General features: G+C 46.6%; 1 protein-coding gene across 3 annotated transcripts in view; it reads left to right on the forward strand.

Annotated features, from left to right (window-relative positions):
- The first annotated feature begins 4,716 nt into the window (after positions 1 to 4,716).
- SPRED3 (sprouty related EVH1 domain containing 3) overlaps positions 4,717 to 26,709 on the forward strand; it is a 38,981-nt gene continuing 16,988 nt past the window's right edge. The window contains exon 1 of one of the 3 annotated variants that reach the window (XM_053397758.1): positions 4,717 to 4,774. The gene's annotated coding sequence lies outside the window, so the exon portion shown is untranslated. Of the gene's footprint in view, positions 4,775 to 4,810; positions 5,136 to 6,313; positions 6,394 to 26,709 lie in introns of those variants that run through there. The other 2 variants (XM_053397757.1, XM_053397759.1) reach the window with 2 other exon arrangements.

A 26,709-nucleotide genomic window follows, 5' to 3' on the forward strand; every position in this document is an offset into this window, starting at 1 on the left:
TCTTGAGAGTCCCATGGACTGCAAGAAGATCAAACCTCTCCATTCTGAAGGAAATCAGCCCTGAGTGCTCACTGGAAGGACAGATCGTGAAGCTGAGGCTCCAAGACTTTGGCCACCTCATGAGAAGAGAAGACTCCCTGGAAAAGACCCTGATGCTGGGAAAGATGGAGGGCACAAGGAGAAGGGGACAACAGAGGACGAGATGGCTGGACAGTGTTCTCGAAGCTACCAGCATGAGTTTGACCAAACTGCGGGAGGCAGTGGAAGACAGGAGTGCCTGGCGTGCTCTGGTCCAGGGGGTCACGAAGAGTCGGACACGACTAAATGACTAAACAACAACAACAAGTTCACAGCCACTGGAGTTCAGTGCTTTCTTGAAATCAGCTAATCAGAGGAAGGAGTCGATTATATTTGCAATTGTGGCTAAGGAGTAAAGTACCATTTTTCTTCTGGAAAAAATTCCAAAGCCCTTGAATAGGGCCAGTCAGGAGTCACCAAAATAAAAGCAGCAGTTTTCTGAGTCCGCCAGAGTTCTTCACTGAGCAAGATGTTCAGCCAAGGAAAAAGCTGGCTTGGTATTGAAGCCATAACCAAGAATCACAGAATTGTAGAGTTGGTTATCTAGTCCAACCCTCTGCAATGCAGGAATCTCAGCTAAAGTTGGTGGCCATATTGCTACCTCCTGCAGGAGTTGGAGTTCCATAGCTGAACCATGTGCTGCATTGAAGAAGCCAAGCAGCGCCAGTAGGAATTGGAGCTCAAACGTTGCAGAAAATAGGATAGGAGCTGTAGTGGATTGCTCAGTGAAGATGCTAAAATAGGCAACTTTCATGCTAGGATTAATTGGGGAAGGAATTGAACATAAATCTGCCGATAATATAATGTCATTCTTCAGAGAAGGGCAGCCAAAATGGTCAAGAGAGTGGAGCTACTCCCCATGAGGAAAATTTGCAGGGTTTGGGACCCTTCAAATAACAGGTGAGGGGTGCAGGTGGCAGTGTGGGTTAAACCACAGAGCCTAGGACTTGCCGATCAGAAGGTCGGCGGTTCGAATCCCCGCGACGGGGTGAGCTCCCGTTGCTCGGACCCTGCTCCTGCCAACCTAGCAGTTCAGAAGCACGTCAAAGTAGATAAATAGGTAACGCTGCTCCGGCGGGAAGGTAAACGGCATTTCCATGCGCTGCTCTGATTCACCAGAAGCGGCTTAGTCACGCTGGCCACATGACCCGGAAGCTGTACGCCGGCTCCCTTGGCCAATAAAGTGAGATGAGCACCGCAACCCCAGCGTTGGTCACTAGATTTTAATATTTTAATGTTTCAATATTTTAATCTTGTATTTTAATCTTGTTTTTAAGTTCTATTCATTCAACTTGTTTTTATTATTGCTTGTTAGCCGCCCTGAGCCCGGCCTTGGCTGGGATGGGCGGGGCATAAATTATTATTATTATTATTATTATTATTATTATTATTATTATTATTATTATTTACTGGACCTAATGGTCAGGGGTCCCTTTACCTTTACCTTTAAATAATAGGTGAGGAAGAGGTTGCATGATTGAAGTGCATACAATTCTTCAGGAGCTTAAGCTGGCCAGACCAAAGGAGCATAACTTGTATGTTTAGACCAGGACATGTTCTGATGAGATGCTCATTTCAACATTTCCCACAGGTGTGCAATGTGGCTGGGGAAAGCCACACGCCATTTTTCAAACGAGATACGTATTTCTGACCAACCACATGCTGCTTTATTCCTCCTGCCACACTGCAGGGCTGGTTTTCGTTCATTAGCCATGCTCGAATTGACCCAAAGTATGATTGCACTGTGAATCGCCATTTTAGGATCAATCGCCTGCGTTGTTACCATCAGGGAGCGGAAATCAAAAGCGGAAATGTGAAAGTGGGGTGTGTGTGTGTGTGTGTCCCGTGGTGCAGCTTGGGAGCCAGAGAGGTGGGTCTCGGGTCTGGACCACTGGTCTGACTCTGTGTACGGCAACTTACCTGTGCCCCACATGTCTTTGGATTTTGCAGGTAACGCTCGCTGGACCTGAACACACCTGCTCCCAGCTCTGCAGCCCATCCACTCCTGATGCTGCCTGCCTTATTTTGGGCCTTTGAACTGAATGCCCCAGTCACTTGGAAGGGAGAGGCAGAACAGGTAGGGGACAGTAAGGAGATGAAGGAGCAGCAGCAGGGAATTTCAGGATCTGACCGCAGCAGGGTCTCTTTAGAAGTGGGCCTTGGCAGATGTCCAGTGATATCAGCCGTTATGCTGTCCCTGAGCTTTGTGGCAAAGATCAGGGCCTCTGACCACCATCTGGAGAGCTGCATAGAAGCCCCCTACCCATCAATACTGAAGCAGGGTCGCCCACCACCCACAGTTTGAAAGGCACTCAGAAGTCACTCCCTATGGATTAGTTAACGGGTGGCGCTGTGGGTTAAACCACAGAGCCTAGGACTTGCTGATCAGAAGGTCGGTGGTTTGAATCCCCGTGACGGGGTGAGCTCCCGTTGCTCGGTCCCTGCTCCTGCCAACCTAGCAGTTCGAAAGCACATCAAAGTGCAAGTAGATAAACAGGTACCACTCTGGCGGGAAGGTAAACAGCGTTTCCGTGCGCTGTTCTGGTTCGCCAGAAGTGGCTTAGTCCTGCTGGCCACATGACCCGGAAGCTGTACGCCGGCTCCCTCATCCAGTAAAGCGAGATGAGCGCTGCAACCCCAGAGTCGGCCACAACTGGACTTAATGGTCAGGCGTCCCTTTACCTTTACCTAAAACACCTGTTTGTTCAAAAAAACCAGGTGGACACTGGTAACGCTGCAAGTTGTGAATATCCGATGGAGCCAAATGTCAGAAGATTCAGGGCAGCAGGGGTGCCAACTAATAAAATATTGAGGGGGGGTACGCCCTGCCCCACATAGTCTATCACAAGACACACCATTTGAATGGCAATGCCCATCAATTTTAGGGCCCTCCTGGCTCAAATATTTTAGGGGGGGGGGAGTCTTGGCCCCTAGGAGTTGGCTCCTATGCAGGGCAGATAAAATAGAGGACTTCTCCATGCAGCACAGAGTTAAACTATGGAACTCCCTCCTCCCACAGGAAGCAGTGATGGCCAGATTCATGGAGGAGAGGGCTATTTATGGCTACTGGCCAAGGTGGCTGAATCCCAGGTTCTGGAAACCATAGGAGGAGAGAGGGATCTTGGGTTCGAATCCTGATTGTGGGTTTCCTGCAGGCATCTGGTTGGCCACTGTGAGAACAGGATGCTTGGGCTAGGTGGGCCATTGGCCTCTTCAAACAGGCCTTATCTTTTTCTCTTTCTTTCTTTCTTTCTTTCTTTCTTTCTTTCTATACCAGCATTTGCCAACTCCCACACTATGTTGGCTGAGGCTGATGGAAGTTGTAGCCTCAAACATCTGGAGGGCACCAGGTTGGCGAATGCTTTTACACACACACACACACACACACACACACCTCATTCATACAGATCTAAAACTCTACACACAACATTGCGTGTCTAAAGCTGTAGCCAGCCTTCTGTCCTGTGTTACCCCAGAAGCAGATGGGCTGTGCTTGCCGGTCAGCAAGCACAGATAGACCATCACCTTGCCAACAAAGGTCCATATAGTTAAAGCTCTGGTTTTCCCAGTAGTGATGTATGGAAGTGAGAGCTGGACCATAAAGAAGGCTGATCGCCGAAGAATGGATGCTTTTGAATTCTGATGCTGGAGGAGACTCTTGAGAGTCCCATGGACTGCAAGAAGATCAAACCTCTCCATTCTGAAGGAAATCAGCCCTGAGTGCTCACGGGAAGGACAGATCCTGAAGTTGAGACTCCAAGACTTTGGCCACCTCATGAGAAGAGAAGACTCCCTGAAAAAGACCCAATGTTGGGAAAGATGGAGGGCACAAGGAGAAGGGGATGACAGAGGATGACATGGTGGGACAGTGTTCTCGAAGCTGCCAGAATGAGTTTGACCAAACTGCGGGAGGCAGTGGAAGACAGGAGTGCCTGGTGTGCTCTGGTCCAGGGGGTCACGAAGAGTCGGACACGACTAAACGACCAAACAACAACAAGGCAAACTAAGGCCCAGGGACCGGATCTGTCTCAATCACCTTCTAAATCCGGCCTGCGGACGGTCTGGGAATCAGCGTTTTTTTATATGAGTAGAATGTGTCCTTTTATTTAAAATGCAACTCTGGGTTATTTGTGGGGCATAGGAATTCGTTCATTATTATTTTTCAAAATATAGTCTGGCCCCCCACAAGGTCTGCTGAAAAAAGTTTGCTGACCCTTGAGATTGTTGCTGTTGTTTAGTCGTGTCCGACTCTTTGTGACCCCCTGGACCAGAGCACGCCAGGCCCTCCTGTCTCCCACTGCCTCCCGCAGTTTGCTCAAACCCATGAGATAGACGAATATATCAGAAACGAACAACAACAAAGTTTTCTCTTTGTGCATAGGTGTGCTTTGACATCCATCCAGCCTTCTCTTGCACATCTCCCATTGAGGGCAAAGTGAAGCCCTTCCTTACCCCCCCAGGGACAGATGATTGGGCGAATAACATTTCTTTCACATTTTCCTTTCTCTCTCTCCCCCCCCCCCCCGCCTTTTGATCTCTTCTCAGATTATTCCAGGGCATTAGGACCAGGTGGAAACCGCTGTCTACTTCTTCCTTTCTCATCTTTGGATTCTGTCCCCCCCCCTTCCCGCCCCCACCCCCAGCTCCTGGCCTTCACCATCGGTGTAAGAGACACAGTCCTTGCACCCAGGTTTTGGTTAGTATCAGCCTTGGACCAGGCAATTCTTAACAGCTGCAGGGAGGAAGGAGGCGAGATGGATTGGGGAGGAGGGGGGAGGACAGTAGTCAGAGGTGGGTAGGGGAAAATAGGGGGGGGCGGAATTGTTAGAAACGATGCTAATTTGTCCTAGCTGGGTGGAAGATGGCTGCTAATTTGTCATCCTCTTTATGATGATAAATTGCAACCTATGCATATATATGCATATATCTGGGCATGCATATGAAATTCTAATTGATGGGGGAGGGCGTGGGGGGGGGGGAGGAGGAGGAGGAAAGAGAGTCAGTCCCATCAACGTGAATATGCGAAGCTAACGTGCTGTAACGGCCATCGATTCACAGTGAGTCATTCTTCTGCTATATATATATATTTATATATCTTTCTCCTCCCTCTTTAAATATTTCGCTTTTTTTCAAATATACGATTATATGAATATGTGTATTTAGAAATCACAAGGGGGGGCATGTCGTGGGTTGCTTTAACAGCCCCCCACCTTTGCTAAGCAATGGAAGAGGTGGATGGGAAAGAGAAGAAAACATCACCCCCATTCATAAAAAAAAAATCTGTATATTCTTAAAACCTTTTTGCCAGGGTAGCGGCGGGGTGGTGATTTTATTAATCTTTTTTATCTCTGCTTTTTTATTTAAAAAAACAACAACGGGTGCTTGGTAGCTTTAGCTGTGTTTTCCTTCTTTTTAAAAAAAGGATATTCCTCCATCCATATACGTGGTGGGTTTTGGGGTTGTTTTTTTTCAATGAGTCTTTCGGTTTCTTCAGACGACGAAGGTGGGTCTCTCTCTCTTTTTATGAATGGGATTCAATCCCACCGGAAAAAAAGAGGGTGGGGGGTCTATTTGTTTGTGAATCGAAGCCATTTGCATCTGGATTCATTCATAAAAAGGCAGGGTGCGGATCTAGAAGATTCGTGGCGGTGGGCTTCTCATGTCTTGCCTGTCAGTTTTGGATGCGTGGGGAGGGGGGCTATAAGGGAGGGGGGCTGTTTAGCCGGCTGTGTCATAGTGGAGGGATCTGGGATCGCTTCTGGGTGTCGTTGGGGGTTTTTTGCGTTTTTTTCAGCCCTGGAGGTGTTGTTATAGAAGTGGCGTGGGGGGGGGTAGAAATGAAATTTCCCTTGTCTCTCTGTTATTTTTCCTCCTTACAGTTTGATACAAAAAATCCATATGTCTGTTATACATGTATTAATTTCCCTCTGTTCACCTGTTGTTTATTCAAGAAACAGGGACAAAGAACCGAGTCTAGGTCATGTGACCCTCCATTCACAAAAATCCAGCCCGGGGTTTCCATTGAGATGGGCTGAAGGAATAGGCGGCTGGGCCATAGAGACGCGTTCCTTTCCTTAAGCCCTCCCGATCCTAGCGCTGTCAGACAGGGGTAGGGGGCTGAGAAACAGGAGAGGTGGTCGGGTGGTTGGGTCTGCAGCTCTCCAGAAAAAATTGTTGACAGCCTAGAACATACATCTGGCTTGGGAGGGGTGGGGGGGGGGAGGGCACAATTTTGTTTTATTTTATTTATTATTATTCCTTCAATATATGCACCAACAACAGACTGCAGTTCTGCAATAAGGTTTGAAACTGGAAGTATGTATTTGAAATGTGAACTGTATAACCTTCCTTGCCTGGTGGAGGGAGGGGGGTGCAAATCTCTGTATATTTGTCGTAAAAAGGAATTAGCCGTTTGCATACATTTTCTTTCAAATATGTGATTATAAATGGGGGGGGGATTTGATTCATACAGAGGGGGCTGCAGGATGTGCGTGTTAATTTGTGGCTGCAGGGGAGGGGGAGAATAGATTAGGATTTATTTTCTACCCCCCACTAGAATAAATTTTTTGCTTACCCCAAGGCCAGAGAGGGATGTTTTTGCATCAAATTTATTTCATGGCATGCTGTGTGTATTTGTGTGTTGGGGCGAGAGGAGAGCATATAATTTTTTTCTCACCCCCCCCCCTTTCATAATAATGGTGTCGTTTTTTCTCTAAATTTGTCCTTAATCCAACTGGACGTGTTTAGGATTTGTTTTTTTAAAAACCCCACAAAACTTTGTATGGAATATATTCACATTCCCCCCCCCCACCTTTCTTTTGGAAAACAAAAAAAGAGGGTGCTATGAGAACATTGTGGGAAGGAAGGGGGAATGTGTTGCGCTGGAAAATGGGGAATTTGCACTGGTTTTGTGCATTTTTCGTGAAAGGGGGATTGTGTATGCTTCAGTTTTTTCAAAAAAAAGTCAGTTAAGAAAAACGCACAAATAAATAGACAATCCCTCTGTTTTTCTTCATTTCTTCCCCTTGCCACATAAAAAAACCGAGGAATACATCTCTCTACTTTGCCTCAACATCTTTGATCTTGTAATACTTAATGTCGTTTTCCATGGCAACGCATTGTGATGTCACCTGTATGTTGAAAACACTGTGTGTGTGTGTGTGTGTGAGAGAGAGAGAGAGAGAGAGAGAGAGGTATATATACATTATATTATATGCAGTGAGGATCTGATACTCCTGTCTTTGACTTTCGTTGCAATGACACCCCCCAAAAAAATTTTTTTTGGATAGAAAATATACCTTTTGCCTTATCCTGGACAGCTCTGCTACAAATTCTTAGTGATAGAAGTGGGGGAATTGGGGGGGCGGGAATTTTCCTATATGACACAGTGTGGATCCTGGGTTATTTATTCCCTTCACCTTTCTTATCTTTCTCCCCCCCTTCAACCTACAATGCAAACCCCTCTTTTGTGCCATTAAAGGCGGAAACACGATATGGAGTGTGGAAGGGAAGAATCGAGGTGTTGCTTTCTCACCCGTCTATTTTCCTGCGCCCAAATTTCCATCATTTTTGTCCCCCACAATAAAAAGTTGGTAGGTTTTGCTCCGGCAAAGGATGAGAAGGGGCTTTCTTTTGTAGTGAAGCATTTTGCAAAAAAAAGAGAGAATGTTTTGTGTTTCTTTCTCCGTGCAAGAAATGTTTAGAGCCATCAGGGTACCAGGATAGAAGGTTTCTCAAGTCGGTTTTGAACGCAGAGGTGGAATATGGCTTAATGGTCGAAGTCAGGTCAGGAACTGGAGGCAAATTCAGTCTTGAGTCCTGGTGTCGTTGTCTAGTTTTGGGAAGAGCTTGTGTTGGCGTCAGGATTCTTGGAGGAAATCTACACAACTGACTTTAAACTGGATTCCGAGTCGGATCTTTTGCCGCAAGGGACGTTCTGCCATTCTGTGTGATTGGGCCTAGGGGTGTCTTAGAATTTCGGGCCCCTTTGCCGACTGATAGTTCCCAGAGTCCCAAGATTCTTTGCAGGGGAGCCATGATGGTTAAAATGGTACAGAACTGGCCCTGTGTTTGCAATGTAGACATGACCTTAGCTTTTGCAATGCTGACTCATTGCGTAACCTTGGCTGGTCCTCCCTTCGCATTTCCCTGGACTGTGCAACATTTGGTCGATCCATTGGTTGGAGGGGGGAAAACGATTAAAATTATTTGATTCATTAAAAAAAATATATTCCTGGCTTAATTGGGCCTCATAATAGTTTTTTTTTTTTAAAAAAAAACACCTGAATACATGCAGCTTGATGCAACATGGATGGCATAGGAAAAACATGGAGGGAACATAAAGCCCGTTTTCTCTGACTCACGCGAGAGGGAATGCCTGTTCTAAGATGGTGTCTGCACAGACATGGAAAGAACATGACTTATCTAAAAGCAGCACATACCTTAAAAACAAAACAAAAACCTGATCTGTTTTATTTGCCTGCAGGTTCACGCAGCTTCCATTCATTGATTGCACGAGTTTAATCCATTAATCAGCACAGGTTTGTTTCCGTCAGGCAGCAACCCTGCCTTTTCCCCACCTGTGAAATGGGTACGATGGCGAAGCGATCGCAGCCCCAGTGACGCAGGATAAAATGAGTTCTAATTTGCAGGGCACGTAAACCCTCCTTTTAAAAGCCTCTCCTCCGGTGGGGAGAAAGGTGCTTTGAAACCCGGCGTTGTCTTTTCTAAAATGCTGCCCTGCCCTCCTCTCTCTCCCCCCTTTCCTTTTTAACAAGAGGTGCAGTTCGAGATTTGCATCCGTGAACTTCCTTGCGGGCCTAGTTCTTTGACCACTGAAGCCCACTGGGGACTCGTCTTGTATGTGGTCAAGAAAACACCCCGTAAGCCAGCGAATGTTGTAGGGGAGCCATGGAATAAGCTAGAGAATATGAGCCTCCCAATACGGCTTGACTTTTAATTTCCATCGTCTCTGACAATGGACCGTGTTGCCTGGGGCCGAGGGCAACTGAAATCCCACTACGTCATTGAATCATAGATTTGTCGTTATTGTTGTTGAGTCGTTTAGTCATGTCCGACTCTTCGTGACCCCATGGACCGGAGCACGCCAGGTACTCCTGTCTTCCACTGCCTCCTGCAGTTTGGTCAGACTCATGTTTGTAGGTTCGAGAACACTGTCCAACCATCTCGTCCTCTGTCGTCCCCTTCTCCTTGTGCCCTCCATCTTTCCCAGCATCAGGGTCTTTTCCAGGGAGTCTTCTCTTCTCATGAGGTGGCCAAAGTTCTGGAGCCTCAGCTTCAGGATCTGTCCTTCCAGTGAGCACTCAAGGCTGGTTTCCTTCAGAATAGAGAGGTTTGATCTTCTTGCAGTCCATGGGACTCTCAAGAGTCTCCTCCACCACCATAATTCAAAAGCATCAATTCTTCGGCGATCAGCAATAGACTTGTAGGGTAGTCCAGTCCCCTGCAATGCGGCCTCAACGTGGGGCTCAAACACATGATCCTAAGGTTCAGAGTCTCCTGCTACTTGCCACAGTCGCTGTGTCCTCCTTCCAACGTCAGAGGCAGTATGCCTCTGAATCCCTGTTGCTAGGAATCATCAAATTATGGGGTTGGAAGGGACCCCACGAGTCATCTAGTCCATCCCTCTGCAATGTAGGAATCTCAGCTAAAGCATCCATGACAGATGGCCATCCAAACTCTGCTTAGAAACCTCCAAGGAAGGAGAGTCCACAACCTCTCGTGGGAGACTGTTCCACCGTCTTCACTACTCTTACTGTCAGAAAATTCTTCCTGGTATTTAGTCGGAATCTCCTTTCTTGCAAGTTGAAGCCGTTTATTGGTTCCTACCATAGCTGTCAACCTTCCCTTTTTTTGTGGGAAATTCCCTTATTCCAGCGCTGTTTCCCGCTGCTCTCCCAGATTGTTAGATATCCCGTAGACTGTCCCTGGGACAGGTGAGGCTGCTGATCCCTCATTTTCAAATCTGAAAGTTGACAGCTATGTCAACTTCATAATAATAATAATAATAATAATAATAATAATAATAATATTATTAATAATAGTAAATTATATTTATACCCCGCCCTACCCATCAGAGCAGGAGAATACAAGCTTGTTCCCTCTTCCATGTTGACAGCCTTTGAGATATTTGAAGGCGGCTATCCTGTCTCCTGGGGGACGCGGGTGGCGCTGTGGGTTAAACCACAGAGCCTAGGACTTCCCGATCAGAAGGTCGGTGGTTCGAATCCCTGCGACGGGGTGAGCTCCCGTTGCTCGGTCCCTGCTCCTGCCAACCTAGCAGTTTGAAAGCATGTCAAGTGCAAGTAGATAAATAGCTACCGCTCCAGCGGGAAGGTAAACGGCGTTTCCATGCACTGCTCTGGTTCGCCAGAAGTGGCTAAGTCATGCTGGCCACATGACCCGGAAGCTGTACACCGGCTCCCTCGGCCAATAAAGCAAGATCAGCACCGCAACCCCAGAGTCGTCGCGACTGGACCTAATGGTCAGGGGTCCCTTTACCTTTACCTATCATGTCTCCTCTCAGTCTCCTCTTTTCCAGGCTCACCATACCCAGCTCCTTCGACTGTTCCTCATCAGGCTTGGCTTCTAGACCTTGATCACCTTGGTTGCCTTCCTCTGCACACATTTGCAAGTGGGAAGGTTGCTCTCGCACTCAAGTCTTCCTTCCAGACTTCCTGTTGAGGCGTCTGGTTGGCCGCTGTGAGAACAGGACTCTGGGCTATAAGGGCCACTGGCCTCATCCAGCAAGGCTCATCTTAGGTTCTTAATAATAATAATAATAGTAAATTATATTTATACCCCGCCCTCCCCAGCCAAAACCGGACTCAGGGTGGCTAACAACCAATAATAAAAACAAGTTGATTAAAATACAACTTAAAAAACTAGATTAAAATACAACATTAAAACATTGAGATGCAGCCTCTTCACAGGAGAAAGGAAAAAAGAAAGAGGGGAATCAAGCCAAAGGCCAGGCGGAACAACTCTGTCTTACAGGCCCTGTGGAAAGAAATCAGATCCTGCAGGGCCCTGGTCTCATGAGGCAGAGCGTTCCACCAGGCCGGAGCCAGAGTTGAAAAGGCCCTGGCTCTGGTTGAAGCTAATCTGACTTCCTTAGGGCACCTCTAGGGTGTTGCTATTTATGGACCTTAAGGTCCTCTGTGGGGCATACCGGGAGAGGTGGTCCCATAGGTACAAGGTACTTAAGAGTCTAATCCAATGGTAGCCAACCTGGTGCCTTTCAGATGTTGCGGGACTACAACTCCCAGCATCCATCTCCGCTTTCTACGCTGCCTGGGGCCGATGGGGAATTGTCGCCGGACAATATCCGGAGGCTGGTTACCCCTGGCCTGGGAGCAGAGGCAACCCTACTCTGGAGCAGGCCCTTAAAAAGAGACCCTGCAGGATCCAGACCACAGGTCCACCTGCTGCAACCCTCCATCTGCGTTCTGTCTCCAGCATCAGGTCTTAAGAGCTACACTGACTCAAAGCACAATGAGTCCCAGGTGGGCACTTCTGGTGTCATCAAAAACATGTGGAGCCAGAGCCAATGGCAGGACAGCGGGGTAGCTCAGTCGGTAAGAGACTCTTAATCTCAGGGTTGTTGGGCAAAGGGTTCCTGCATGACTTTTCTGAATGGCCCCAAAATGCGACATGAGGACTAGAACCCTGCGGAAGCCATTGTGGCAAGAACATCCCTTCTCAGCTCTGAGGTCACTCTGTTGTGAGTGCCTGGAGGCGGTTGGAGGATGGATGGTGGCTAACAGATTGAGGTTGAATCCTGACAAGATAGAAGTACTGTTTTTGGGGGACGGGGTGGGCGGGTGTGGGGGACTCCCTGGTCCTGAATGGGGCAACTGTGCCTCTGAAGGACCAGGTGCGCAGCCTGGGAGTCATTTTGGACTCACAGCTGTCCATGGAGGCCATGGAGGTCAATTCTGTGTCCAGGGCAGCTGTCTACCAGCTCCATCTGGTACGCAGGCTGAGACCCTACCTGTCCACAGACTGTCTCGCCAGAGTGGTGCATGCTCTGGTTATCTCCCGCTTGGACTACTGCAATGCGCTCTACGTGGGGCTACCTTTGAAGGTGACCCAGAAACTGCAATTAATCCAGAATGTGGCAGCTAGACTGGTGACTGGGGGCAGCCGCCGAGACCGTATAACACCGGTCCTGAAAGACCTACATTGGCTCCCAGTACCTTTCTGAGCACAATTCAAAGTGTTGGTGCTGACCTTTCAAGCCCTAAACGGCCTCGGTCCTGTATACCTGAAGGAGCATCTCCACCCCCATCGTCCAGCCCGGACACTGAGGTCCAGCGCCGAGGGCCTTCTGGCGGTTCCCTCATTGCGAGAAGTGAGGTTAGAGGGAGCCAGGCAGAGGGCCTTCTTGGTGGTGGCGCCTGCCCTGTGGAACGCCCTCCCATCAGATGTCAAGGAAATAAGCAGCTATCTTATCTTTAAAAGACATCTGAAGGCAGCCCTGTTCGGGGAAGTTTTTAATATGTAATGCTGTCTTGTTTTTAACACTCAATTGGGAGCCGCCCAGAGTGGCTGGGGAAACTCAGCCAGATGGGCAGGATATAAATAATAAAATACTATTATTATTAAGAACGTAGGAAAAGCCTAGCGGGATCAAGCCAGTGGCCTTACCAGGTGGGCGTTCTGTTCTCACAGTGGCCAACCTATTGCCTGTGGGGAAACCCACAAGTGAGTTTAGAGCGCAAAAACACTCTTCCCCCACCTGCAGTTTCCAGACACTGGTATTCTGAAGCATCTCTGCCTCCGACTCAGTCGGTGGAACTCGGGGTCGTGGGTTTGAGCCCCCACGCTGGGCAAAAGATTCCCGCATTGCAGAGGGTTGGACTAGATTACATTTGTGCCCTCTTCCAACTCTACCATTCTGCCATTCTTAAGCCATTGTGGCTAGTAGCCTTCGATAGCCCTGTCCTCCCCAAATTTGCCCAATTCTCTTTTAGAGGATGGCTGAGCCACAGAGATGTACCGTATTTTTCGCTCTATAAGACTCACTTTTTCCCTCCTAAAAAGTAAGGGGAAATGTGTGTGTGTCTTATGAAGGGAATGCAGGCTGCGCAGCTATCCCAGAAGCCAGAACAGCAAGGGGGATTGCTGCTTTCACTGCGCAGCGATCCCTCTTACTGTTCTGGCTTCTGAGATTCAGAATATTTTTTTTCTTGTTTTCCTCCTCCAAAAACTAGGTGCGTCTTGTGGTCTGGTGCGTCTTATAGAGCGAAAAATACGGTGATTTCCAGAGGGGGTGTGGGTGAGGTGCTTGATGTGGCAACAGTTTTTGGACTCCCCAAGAAAGGGGCAGGTGACGACGGCCTGTCACAGAGTCTGCCGGACCGCAGTTCAGCTGGGTAAGCGTTGTACACAGCACCAAGGAAAAGAACAGCTTATGAATCCAATCCTGGGTTTCAGTGCGGTGTATATACACCCCTTGCTGGTTTCATAGAGTCCCCTCTAGGACTGTAATTGTGTGCAAGAGAGAGAGATTTATTTTATTTTATCTTAGCACAAGGGATCCTCGCTAAGCTACGGTTGTTGGCCGTGATGCTCAAAACTGTGCGGCGTTGCGTAGGTACAACCCAGCCTCTGCACCTCTAGCCGGCTAAATCAGAAAGCTGTTGGGTATTGGTTTTTAAATCACAAAACTTTCTCTGGTGTCTTGTGTACCTTTGCTTCCTAAAATTGACTCCGGCACAGAAACCGCTTCCTGGAACGTCCTGTGACGCTTCAGAAATATATAAAGGTTTGAGAAGGAAGGATGGATCTGGTTGAAATTGCCTTCCCAAAAAAAACCCACACACCTGCCTTGGCTGCTCAGGTTCCAGGGGAGTTCGGGTTTGGATTTCCTGAACCACAGACCATGGAGCCAATCCCCCAAAAAAACCCTCCGCAGAAAATATATTGGAGTCAGTGTGCAGTGACACCCCTATTCTTGCAGCTGGAATAAATTGGTTATATTATTATCTGGAACTGGAAGGTTGACAGATTTTGGGGGGGGGGATTGTGGAGAAATGACAAATATCTGTTGCGGTGGGTCAAATGCGATGAGTAGCTTAGGTCGTATGTTTGTGGAAGGTACATCATCTCCCCCACCCCCAAGCTCTCAAAAGCCTCAGTACACCTCCCTGTTTACCCTGTGCCTGTAAAAATATGCATACCATATGCCTTTTTTTGCATTTTGTGTCATTCTTTGACAGAAACTAGCCTCGCTTCCTTTCCCTTTGTCAAGCGCTCATAAGGACTAGCGCCTTGTTTCTTAATTTAAAAAACAACAATCCCTAGCTCTGAGAACTAAGATGCTCAGCATCTAGCAAAAGCTGCTACTCTTTTGCTATAGAGGCCGCAGCGTCCTGTTCTTCCCAGGGACAACTTGCGAGCCAGGCGATCCAGCCTGTTACACCCTTAAGCCTTCCTGCCAGGCCTCTTAACAGAAGTCTGCTCCTTGCTGCCGTTACACTGAAGCAGAAGGAAGGCGGCAAGTTGCCTCTTCATCCCTCCTTCGCGTTCTGCCTCTTAATGCATTGTTCCTTGGTATCGCTGCATGCAGCAGCCTTCGTGATCTGTGCAGGGGTGTATTTTAAATCTGTTTACCATACATGCAAGCTTCCTCTTCCAGTAAGCTGGGCTGTTCTTTTCATCCGAGAGAGATGGAGAATGAATATGTGGCACCCCTTTAAAAATGTGGCTAAATATACTTTAGTGCACAGAAATTAGTGGGGGGGGGAGAGGGAGAATTTCAAATCTGCGCAAGAAAATTGTTTTGCAGGTTGTGATGAGCAGGGGGGTGTGAAGATGCCAGAAGGAGGAAAGTACGAGGGGAGACAACTGGGTGTGCAGAGGGGCACCTTGCCTTTAAAAAAATAAAAATAAGAGAAATCAAAAAATAATTTAAAAGAGGGCTTGGGGATGGAGAAGCCTTTGCAAGGCACCTGGCCAGATGGCAAGCTTTGGTAACTACTTTGTGTAGTGAACATGGAGTGTGTGTTTGTGTTAAAAAGGGGCAACTTCGGCTGATTATTTGAGGGAAGGGAATCTGTAAATTGAAAGCCACACATATATGGTTACTGAGGCTGTATGTCCATTCGAAAGCGTTGCTGTAATGGAAAATGTCGTCCCCCGCCCCTTTAGCTGGCCTTTCCTTCTAACGGCAAGCAGTTTTCTTCTGTTTATCAAACTGTACATTTTCTCTCTCTCTCTCTCGTTTCCTTCAGTATTTCGAAAAGGGCATTTCTGTCGAGGTTCGGGTGGTACGTGGCTGTCTTTGATCGACTAAAATTGGGGTGATTCATCCATGGGCGGCTCCAGGTTTTGATTCGCGTGATGGTGGCAGGTTAGGGCTTTTTAGGGGTGGGTGGTAGAACCTGCCAGCCCCCCCCCTTTGGAACCGATTCGTCGGCTGGTGCAGAATCACTCCAAACCTGCTCTTGAGTTAGGCGCATGGCAGTAGCACCAGGAATTTGCCACGCTTGCTGTCTGGGGTCTGCAGATGATGCTTTTCAGAGAAATACTAATTCTCAGCCTCTCAAACAGGTGAGGGCCACTTCTGCAGGGCGGCTGACTTTTCCGACGTGGAATAAATCTGAACGCAGCCGTTTCCCGACTGCACATTTTGCCGTCTGCAAGTGGCACATGCTTTAAACCCAGGATGGAGGCTGGTTTAGGAGCACTGCTGTGCGGAGCCAGCCCGCGACATTCTTGAGGACTAGCCTCTTAGGACTGGATTCTCGTCTGGATTAAAGACCTCCTCGGTGTTGCTTTTTGATCCATGGTCATCCCGTTGCGGAAGCCGTACGCCAGGCTTAAATTGGTCAAAAGGTTGTTAGAAATGGCCCTGCAGAGCTGGACCAAAATACCATCAAACCCAGTGTTCTGCTCCCGGCGGTGGTCAGCCAGATGTTCCTGGGGCCATTATTTTCTAGAAGTCCCTGATACTCTTCTATCTGAGAATGCAATTTCTCCAGTCTTCGGTTTTTGGAGAAATTGCATTCTCAGATAGATGTTCCTGGGGAGCTGAGGCAAGCCGTAGATGTTTCACCCCAGTGTGCTGTCTCCAGTGTTTCTTTGTTGTCGTCCGTGAGCCAAGAAGGATGTCAAAATGGCCCTGCTTGGGAAGCCGTTTTTCTCTGGGCTCTGATCCTCATCAGTAGCAATCGTACATGGGCAAAAGACTCAGGTTGTGTTGTGCAAAAGCAGGTAGAATGTTTTGAAGGTGGCCCAAAGGGGGGGGCGTGTTAACAAGCAGAGGACCAGGTATTGGGGCTGACAGAGACCCACTTTAATCCTCTAGCTAAGGGACCAGGCCAGAAGCAGCAGCTTTTTAAAGGATACACTAATAAAAGGGTACACTAAAGGATACAATAATAAATTATTATTATTATGTATTACAGTATTTTAATATTTTTTTGGAAGCCGCCAAGAGTGGCTGGGGAAGCCCAGCCAGATGGGCGGGGTATAAATAATAAAATATTATTATTATTTATTATTATTATTATTACACTGGTGGCTCCTTGTGTTACCTGTTCACTGCAGGCCTGGAAGCTGCAGTGACCCTGTTCGGCCACCTGCAGGGGTGGCGCTGCAGAGCAGCCGAGGTAAAGCCGCGGAGAAATCAAGTACAGTGGTACCTCGGGTTACAAACGCTTCAGGTTACAGACGCTTCAGGTTACAGACTCCGCTAACCCAGAAATAGTACCTCGGGTTAAGAACTTTGCTTCAGGATAAGAACAGAAATTGTGCAGCAGCGGCAGCAGCGGGAGGCCCCATTAGCTAAAGTGGTGCTTCAGGTTAAGAACAGATTCAGGTTAAGAACGGACCTCCGGAACGAATTAAGTACGTAACCAGAGGTACCACTATACCAGAGTCCTCGGGCGCCATGCCATCGCGTTGCCGGCACGTAGATGCTTTGCAAAACACCGCCTGCTTCGCCAGCCCTAGATACAAACAGAGCAACGTCCTAATCTAGGGCCACTACCAGGTAGCCCTTCCGAACAGGATCCTTTGAGACGAGTGGGAGCTGCACAAGAGCAGCCACGCCGGAAGTTGGCAACGTGCTCTGGCTGGTTGGACAGGCCTTGGCATGTGTGCATGTTTGTGTATCTATTTTTAGTGTGCACGGTTTGGAACTCCCTGCCGATGGACACCAGGCAGACTTCTTTGCTGCAGCCTTTCTTCCTGCCTGCTAAAAACATTTCTGTTTACGCAAGCCTACCCAGACACGGGTGGCGCTGTGGGTTAAACCACAGAGCCTAGGACTTGCCGATCAGAAGGTCGGCGGTTCGAATCCCTGCGACGGGGTGAGCTCCTGTTGCTCAGTCCCTGCTCCTGCCAACCTAGCAGTTCGAAAGCACGTCAAAGTGCAAGCAGATAAGTAGGTACCGCTCCGGCGGGAAGGTAAACGGTGTTTCCGTGCACTGCTCTGGTCCGCCAGAAGCGGCTTAGTCATGCTGGCCACATGACCCGGAAGCTGAACGCCAGCTCCCTCAGCTAATAAAGCGAGATGAGCGCCGCAACCCCAGAGTCGGTCACGACTGGACCTCAGGGGTCCCATTACCTTTACCCAGCCACGTAGGTCTTTTCACCTGGTCTTTAACTCACTGCTGAATTTAATTCTTTTCTGGGATGTTTTAAATAATAATGTTTTAACTGTTTCAGTGAATAATGTTGATGTTCATCATGCATATAGTCATCATCCCTGGCCATTGGTTCTGCTGCCTGGGGCTGTCTGGGCATTGGGATTCCATCAAGATCTGGGGTGGCCACATGTCTCCTTTTCTGAATTTGCAGAATAAAGTCACAATTTTTTGCGGGGGGGGAAAAGCTTTTTTGGGTAGTGTGGCTGTAGGGAGCAGTACACGTTGAATTTTTCAGCTTTCAAATTCTCAAGGGGGGGGCATGCTGAAAAGTTGCAACATGACTTGGGAATTCAAAAGATCGTTTGGTGAAATGAATACGATTTGCTTTTGCCTGGCAAGTCAAAAATGTGTGCAAAGTTGCACAGAGATCGTTAAAACGCGATTGCCAAGTGCTTGCAATTCTGTTATATCATGTCGTTATGTAGCATTACCTGGCATTTTTCAGAAGGTAAAATTAAAACGCTTTGCTTTTCCGAAAGCACCTTATATGCTTCTTCGCCAGACACGGATTTTCCAAGCAAAATGTTGTCCAGTCACAAAATAGAAGGGGGATTTGAATTCCTCACACCCCAAAGCATATTTTTAAGACCCTTAAAAAATTTAAGACCCCCCCCCTGAAAGGACATCCCCTACGGTAGGAAGGCCCATACCTCAACACTGACTAGATTACTTCCGGGTTTTGCCGCTCGCGCATGCGCAGACGCTCAAAATGACGTCATGCGCAGTAGCAGCGAATTGCGACCCGCGTACGCGCAGGCACGGGTTGCATTCTGCTCATGATGCGAACGGGGCTCCGGAATGGATCCTGTTCGCATCCAGAGGTACCACTGTATTTTAAATTGGTTTTCCCCCCCCTATTATGTTTTTACTGTAATTTTACTGGTGTTAGCTGCCCTGAGCCTGGCGCTGGCTGGGGAGGGCGGGGTATTAAAAATTGGTTTATTTCTTTATTTCTTTATTTATTATTATTATTACTACTACTACTACTACTACAGTGGTACCTCGGTTTAAGTACTTAATTTGTTCCGGAGGTCCGTTCTTAACCTGAAACTGTTCTTAACCTGAAGCACCACTTTAGCTAATGGGGCCTCCTGCTGCCTCTGCGTTGCCGAAGCACGATTTCTGTTCTTATCTTGAAGCAAAGTTCTTAACCTGAAGCACTATTTCTGGGTTAGCGGAGTCTGTAACCTGAAGCATATGTAACCTGAAGCGTATGTAACCTGAGGTACCACGTTATTATTATTATTATTATTATTATTATTATTATTATTATGTGCTTTTACAAAACTCTGTGCTGTTCTCCACATAAGCTGGGGATAGGCAAACAAGAGATGAACGGCACTCATGGTTGGATTACTGCAATGCACTCTCTGTGGGGCTGCCCTTGGGGTCTGTCCGGAGGCTTCAGCTGGTCCAGAATGCAGTGTTTAGGTTGCTTGCGGGGGGGACGACTGCCTCTGACATATAACATCCTGTATATGTTGTTACTAACTTGTGAGTCCCTGTGCAATTTGGAACCAAATTACCGTATTTTTCGCTCTACAAGACGCACCAGACCACAAGACGCACCTAGTTTTTGGAGGAGGAAAACAAGAAAAAAAATATTCTGAATCTCAGAAGCCAGAACAGCAAGAGGGATCGCTGCGCAGTGAAAGCAGCAATCCCTCTTGCTGTTCTGGCTTCAGGGATAGCTACGCAGCCTGCATTCGCTCCATAAGACGCACACACATTTCCCCTTACTTTTTAGGAAGGAAAAAGTGAGTCTTATAGAGCAAAAAATACGGTACCCTGTATCAACCAGCAGATATCTGTTGTCTGCAGCACAGTCTCTGTGGCAAGTCCCAAAGAACTCAGTAACTCGGAGCAGGGCTTTTAGTGTGGCAGCCCCTGCCCTGTGGAATACCATCCCTGTTGAGGAGAAACAGCAGACGTCCGTTTTTGCTGGCTCTTCCTGGAAGCAGCCAAAGATGTTTGCTTCCCCACAGCTGGATAAACAGTTCTTGACCCCAAATACCCGCTTCTAAGGGCTTCAGTCCCGTCATCAATGTTATTTGTTTCTGTGTTTCGAACTGTTTTTAATTATTTTGCCGTGAGACGGTGGTTCAGAAAGCAATCAATAAGTCAGTGTTAAAAATAATAATTACGTATCTTTGGGTGCCGGGAAAAAGCTTTTTCTTTTTTTCCATCAGGACTTTTGCTTTTAATTATCTGTGGCCTTTTGCTGGAAGTGGGGTGTTTCGCTTTGAGTTGCCCTGGCAAAAGAGCAACAATTAAATTTAATAAATCATAATAATGCCACATTTTTAAAGACCCTTGCAAAAACCCTGCTCACACATCTTCACCTGCGTTCCAAGTGTTGAATGCCACATTTTCCGGGCATAAACAGGTGTACATTTCAACCACCGTGCAAGCCTTGTGCAAGCAGATGAGGACAAACGCTGAATAAACAGTCGTCTGAAGGTTTGCCTGCCTACAGGAACTGTCAGTGCTCTACATCTGCCTGCCTCCTTTATTTATGCTGTTGCACATGTTCAGCTAGTTTTCCACCCTCGTATCTCTCCCTTTTTTATTTATTTTTTTGCTTACACTCTCTTATGAAGGACGTCTCTGGATGTGCTGCGCAGCGACTGCACCCAGAGGCCTCCTTGCACAAGATCGAAACCAACGTCCTCTACCTCTTTTTCCTTCCAGTCAAGGCAACATCTCCCCCCCACACCCCCAGCCTGCCCCACCCACAGGCAATTTAATGATTAACTTTGCGAACAAGGTACCGAAAAAACATCTGCTTGCTATAAGAATCAGATTAGATCAGAGTTTGCATAACGCTCGGCAGCTGAGGCTGCTGTTCCAGTGACTGCGATGGGGGCACATCTAAAGCCAGCTGCCTTTTGCTAACATTCAGCCAAGACACAAGCGCGACACCTGCTTGGCATGCAGAACGTCCCAGGTTCAAGCCCTGCTTTCCCCAGATACGTTAAAAAAAAAGAGGTTTTAAAAGATGGGTTAGACTAGGGGTCAGCAACCTTTTTCAGCCGTGGGCCAGTCCACCGTCCCTCAGACCATGTGGGGAGCCAGACTATATTTTGGGGGGGGGGGGAATGAATGAATTCCTATGCCCCACAAATAACCCAGAGATGCATCTTAAATAAAAGCACACATTCTTCTTGTTGTTGTTGTTTAGTCGTTTAGTCGTGTCCGACTCTTCGTGACCCCCTGGACCAGAGCACGCCAGGCACTCCTGTCTTCCACTGCCTCCCACAGTTTGGTCAAACTTATGCTGGTAGCTTCGAGAACACTGGCCAACCATCTCGTCCTCTGCCGTCCCCTTCTCCTTGTGCCCTCCATCTTTCCCAACATCAGGGTCTTTTCCAGGGAATCTTCTCTTCTCATGAGGTGGCCAAAGTATTGGAGCCTCAGCTTCAGGATCTGTCCTTCCAGTGAGCACTCAGGGCTGATTTCCTTAAGAATGGAGAGGTCTGATCTTCTTGCAGTCCATGGGACTCTCAAGAGTCTCCTCCAGCACCAGAATTCAAAAGCATCCATTCTTCGGTGATCAGCCTTCTTTATGGTCCAGCTCTCACTTCCATACATCACTACTGGGAAAACCATAGCTTTAACTATATGGACCTTTGTTGGCAAGGTGATGTCTCTGCTTTTTAAAATGTAAAATTGAGAGTGCCATAAGAAAGCTGCAGAGATAGTGCAGGATCGTGTGCACCCCGGAAATGATCTCTTTCAACTTCTGCCTTCTGGAAGAAGGTACAGGGTTATAAAGACTAGGACTAGCCGCCTGAGAAACAGTTTCTACCCAAATGCGATTTTGGTTTTAAACACATTGTAAGGAGTCTGTATGGGAATATATTGTATTTAACAATGAGGCATCAGAGTTTTTAGGGGCTAACCAGGTTGGGATAGTTGGGATAGCAGGCTTGTTGGGTTTTGAATGTCTTACGTAGATTTTTCAGTTTCGTTGTTCTGTATGGGACAATGACAATAAAGATTATCGTATCGTAAAAACACCAGGCAGGCCCCACAAATAACCCAGAGATGCATTTTAAGTAAAAGGACACATTCTACTCATGTAAAAACATGCTGATTCCCGGACTGTCCGCAGGCTGGATTGAGAAGGTGATTGGGCCGGATCCAGCTCCCGGACCTTAGGTTGCCTACCCCGGCTTAGACCCCAGAAAGTTATTAGGCCAGCCTTTGCCAACCTGGTGCCCTCTGAATGTTTTGAATGACAACTCCCATCAGCCCACAGCTGATGTTTTGTAGTGCAAGCCTGATGAGGAATGGTTGAAGCAGCTGGGTATGTTTAGCCTGGAAAAGAGGAGACTGAGAGGAGATAAGAGAGCCATCTTCAAATATCTGAAGGGCTGTACCATGGAAGAGGGAGCAAGCTATACAGTAAAGGTTCGCTATCTATGCTAGCATTTGATTGACGTTGGAGTGAGACTGAGTTGAGAAATAAGACTAAGAGCACATATTGATATAGGAATGTATTAGGGAAAATGTAAAGAAATATACAATAATAAGAGTACATTCATTTGTAAGAAAGGAATATACAAGGGGATAGACAGGAAGTCTAGCGTGTTGGTACGTATATGATTTTGGGGGGAAATTTTGTTTTTGTTTTTTCTCTTTGTTCTTTTTTTTATTTCTTTTTTGTTCTAGGTATATAAAATTTGTATATAATTTTTGTACAGTGGTACCTCGGGTTAAGTACTTAATTCGTTCTGGAGGTTCGTTCTTAACCTGAAACTGTTCTTAACCTGAAGTACCACTTTAGCTAATGGGGCCTCCTGCTGCTGCCGGAGCACGATTTCTGTTCTCATCCTGAAGCAAAGTTCTTAATCTGAGGTAATATTTCTGGGTTAGCGGAGTCTGTAACCTGAAGTGTATGTAACCTGAAGCGTATGTAATCCGAGGTACCACTGTATACATGTTGGAAATTATATTACAGTGGTACCTCAGGTTACATACGCTTCAGGTTACATACGCTTCAGGTTACATACGCTTCAGGTTACAGACTCTGCTAATCCAGAAATAGTGCTTCAGGTTAAGAACTTTGCTCCAGGTTGAGAACAGAAATCGTGCTCCGGCAGTGGAGCGGCAGCAGGAGGCCTATTAGCTAAAGTGGTGCTTCAGGTTAAGAATAGTTTCAGGTTAAGTACGGACCTCTGGAACGAATTAAGTACTTAACCCGAGGTACCACTGTATAGTAAGTCCTGTAATGTAATATGATAATATTTACCGATGTAATATAAGAATGTTAACAAATCAATAAAATGCAAATTCAAACAAAAAAAAGGAAGAGGGAGCAAGCTTGTTTTCTCCTGCTCTGGAGGGTAGGACTCGAACCCAAGGCTTGAAGGAGATTAGGACTAAACATCAGGGAGAACTGTCTGACAGGAACAGCTGTTCAACAGTGGAAGGTTGTGGACTCCCCTTCCTTGGAGGTTTTTAAGCAGATGTTGGGTGACCACCTGTCATGGATGCTTTAGCTGAGATTCCTGCCTCGCAGGGGGTTGGACTAGATGACCACAGGGGTCCCTCCCAACTCTACAATCCTCTCATTCTACAATCAGGCTGGCACATCCACTGCACTCTTTTCGGTGCCAGCTCAAAAATATTTTCACCTATCCAGACAATCTAGAAAGTTGACGTGTGTTTTCATCGGGGTTGCAGCTTATCGTCCATTTTAATGATTATTTTTAAACATTTGAAATTGTTGTTTTTACTGGCAATGTCCTTGTTTCGCTCCTTTGGTTAAACCGCTTTGTATATATATAATTTTTTATTAGGTTTTTTTTTAACATATCATTTTCAACAGTAATTAAACATACTTTTACATCTTATTCAAATTTTTGACTTTCATCAGTCCTGTCTGAAAATTTTCCAATCTAATCTCTCAGTATGCATTTCTTATCTTTCCTATTACATTTCAAACTCATAACCAATATCTCTATCTCTTTCTACTTTGTAACACTTCGTATATCTCTCCTTACAAAACTTCTTGTAGTCCTACTAGCGTAATTTGTTGATTACAGTTACTCGTCAAATAATTCATATACTTCTTCCAATCTTCTGTAAATCTCTGGTCCCGCAGGTTTCGAATCCTTGCTATCATTTTGTCCAATTCTGCATAGTCCATTAATTTCATCTGCCAGTCTTCTTTCGTCGGAATTTCTTCTTGCTTCCATTTCTGGGCTAACAATACCCTTGCCGCTGTTGTTGCATATAAGAACAATTTAACATCTTGCCTATTATACCAAGTAAAATATACCAAGTATATTTACTTGGTATAATACCAAGTTAAAATGCTTCTGTTTTTTTAAAATTTATATTTCAACATCTTTTTCATCTCATTGTATATCATTTCCCAGAAGTTCTTTACTTTTTTACATTCCCACCACATGTGATAAAATGTTCCTTCTTTTTCTTTACATTTCCAACATTTATTATTTGTCTTATACATTTTAGCTAATTTCACTGGTGTAATATACCAGCTATACATCCTTTTCATCATATTCTCTTTCAAAGCATTACAGGCTTATCGTTGTTTTTACTGGTACAGTGGTGCCTCGCAAGACGAAATTAATCCGTTCCGCGAGTCTCTTCGTCTTGCGGTTTTTTCGTCTTGCGAAGCACGGCTATTAGCGGCTTAGCGGCTATTAACGGCTTAGCGGCTTTAAGAAAAAGGAAACAAACTCACAAGAACTCGCAAGACGTTTCGTCTTGCGAAGCAAGCCCATAGGGAAAATCGTCTTGCGAAGTGACGCAAAAACCGAAAAACCCTTTTGTCTTGCGTGTTTTTCGTTTTGCAAGGCATTCGTCTTGCGGGGCACCACTGCAATGTCCTTGTTTCGCTCCTTTGGGTAAACCCCTTTGTGGAATGAATAAATGCTCCTTCCAGGGAGTTTGTTGTGGTGATTAGACCCACAATACAGGTGAAAGGTAGAGTAGCAGAAAGTCTGGAAGGATGCGCAAGAATATATGCGAACTTAGTACATATGTTGATTAACTGCCCGATGATAAGATCATTTTGGTGCGAGGTGAGGATATTTAGAGCAAGAGCAAATAAGAAGAAATTGTTATTTGGGGGAACTGAATTTAATTCTAAATTATATTCCGGAAACGTGGGAGATTTCAAGGGGTCAAAATGGATGTATCATGCTATATTAGAAGCAAAAAAACTTGTCTTGATGAATTGGAAGAGCCGCAAAAAGATTCCATTGAGCACATGGATTGATAATATGGACAGATTAGCTACATACGAACAAATTGCATGTCGACGCAAAATAAGAATGGATAAATCTGAAGAAATCTGGAATGAATATTTAAGCGATAATGTGGATAGTGGTGGGGGGGAGGAGAGAGAGAGGTGGGAAAATATTGTTTAAAAAGGTGTCGTCATAGGTATGTCAGTGTATTCAAATCTGAATTGTCAAACTGTTTTATTATTGTTCTTATGGTTTTTGTTGTATGTGTCTTTTGCGGTTGATGTTTGTATCGAAAAAATGATTTTTTTTTAAAAAAAGAATATATACCTGGGGTGAGGATTTGAGCCAGACCGTAGAATTTCCCCATCCCTGATCTCTGGCCGTGAGGACCAGCCGTCAGCCGGAGCGGATGACCTGAGAGGTGCACAATGGCCGAGCAGAAGCTGAGCTTTGTTGTTGTTTAGTCGTTTAGTTGTGTCCGCCTCTTCGTGACCCCCTGGACCAGAGCATGCCAGGCACTTCTGTCTTCCACTGCCTCCCGCAGTGGATCAGGGTCTTTTTCCAGGGAGTCTTCTCTTCTCATGAGGTGGCCAGAGTATTGGAGCCTCAGCTTCAGAATCTGTCCTTCCAGTGAGCACTCAGGGCTGATTTCCTTAAGAATGGAGAGGTTTGTTCTTCTTGCAGTCCATGGTGCTTCAGGTTAAGAACAGTTTCAGGTTAGGAACGGTCCTCCGGAACGAATTAAGTACTTAACCCGAGGTACCACTGTATCCAGAATAGCCCATGAATAAACAAATTAACAAAATGATGTTCATGTGGAAGTAAAGGATAAGGCGGTCCGATTACACCAAAGGAAACCTAGAAGTCCTGTTCATGGGATAGTGTTAACAGCATGTTGTTGGCCTTGTCAACTCCTACATTTGGATTTTAAAAAAAGTTTTACTTAACAATTTGACGAAGTAAGAACTTTGGAAAGATGCTGCCCAAAATGACACTCACGTATTTACAAACCACAGGGACCAAAGGGGAAAAAAAGATTAAAAATAAAAACACAGAGAATTTATGAAAGTATAGGTTTCCTATTTCTACCCCACAGGAGGGAACCATGTTTTGTCAGATACTGTATTTTTCGCTCTATTAGACTCCACAGAAGATTGGATGCACCTAGTTTTTAGGGGAAGAAAACAAGAAATAAGTAGCCTCCTGAGCTAAGAAGGAGCGCTCCTCCCTCTTCACTCAAGAGGCTTTGCAGGGCTACCCCTGAAGCCAGGAGAGCAAGCGGGATCAGTGCGCACTGATCCCTTTTGCCCTCCTGGCTTCAGCGAAAGCAAGCCTACTGGCTTTCCTCCCGCAAGAGCCGCAAGCTCTTAAAAGGGAGCGCGACTCTTGGGGGCTTTTGTGGGAGGTGAGGGAAGGGACAGAGCCACACGCTGTGTCCTTTCCCCCACCTCCCACAAAAGCCAGGGATAGCCACGCGAAGCCTCCGCAAGGCAGCAGGACGAAGGCTCCCCACTCCTCTGCGGAGACTTCATCCCGTGGCTAAGCCAGAAGCTAGAACAGCCAGTGGGATCCTGATCAATGTCCTGGCTTCTTTAGCCGCTGTCAGCCTCTCCCAGGCAAGCGGAGCCTTCATCCCCTGCCTGGGAGACACTGCGCACGGCTAAGGCTCCCCCAAGAGCCGCGCTCCCTTTAAAGAGCGCACGGAGTGTGTGTGCGGTTCTTGGGGGCTT

The sequence above is a fragment of the Podarcis raffonei genome, chromosome 8 (assembly GCF_027172205.1).
Source record: "Podarcis raffonei isolate rPodRaf1 chromosome 8, rPodRaf1.pri, whole genome shotgun sequence".
Taxonomy (NCBI): domain Eukaryota; kingdom Metazoa; phylum Chordata; class Lepidosauria; order Squamata; family Lacertidae; genus Podarcis; species Podarcis raffonei.